The following is a 553-nucleotide window of genomic DNA, read 5'->3' as shown; positions in this document are numbered from 1 at the left end:
GCAAATTGGCGTTTAAACGCCAGCCAGGGTGCCTGGCTGGGCGTTTAACGCCCAAAAGGGTAGTGGTTTGGGCGTTAAACGCCAGAATGTGCACCATTCTGGGCGTTTAACGCCAGGATGGCACAAGGGGGAAGATTTTGTTTTCAATGCAAATTTTTTTTCAAGTTTTCAAAGTTTTTCAAAATCAAATCTTTTTCAAATCAATCTTTTCAATCAAACCTTTTTCAAATTCAATTTCTTTCTATTTTCAAAAATACTTGCTATCAATTAATGATTTGATTCAACATTTCAAGTATGTTGCCTTTTCTGTTGAGAAAGGTTTAATGTTTGAATCATATCTTTTCTTGATAGCCAAGTCATTAATTTTTAAAATCAATTCTTTTTAAAATGTTTTTCAAATCATATCTTCTCAATCACATCTTTTTAAAAAAAAACCAATCATATCTTCTTAACCACATCTTTTTCAAAATAACTTTCAATCAAATCTTTTTGATTTCTAATTTCAAATTCTTTTTCAAAAACCACTTGATTTTTTTTCCACTGTTATTTTCGA

Source organism: Arachis duranensis, chromosome 4 (assembly GCF_000817695.3).
Source record: "Arachis duranensis cultivar V14167 chromosome 4, aradu.V14167.gnm2.J7QH, whole genome shotgun sequence".
NCBI lineage: Eukaryota > Viridiplantae > Streptophyta > Magnoliopsida > Fabales > Fabaceae > Arachis > Arachis duranensis.
This window is presented reverse-complemented; position numbering follows the sequence as displayed.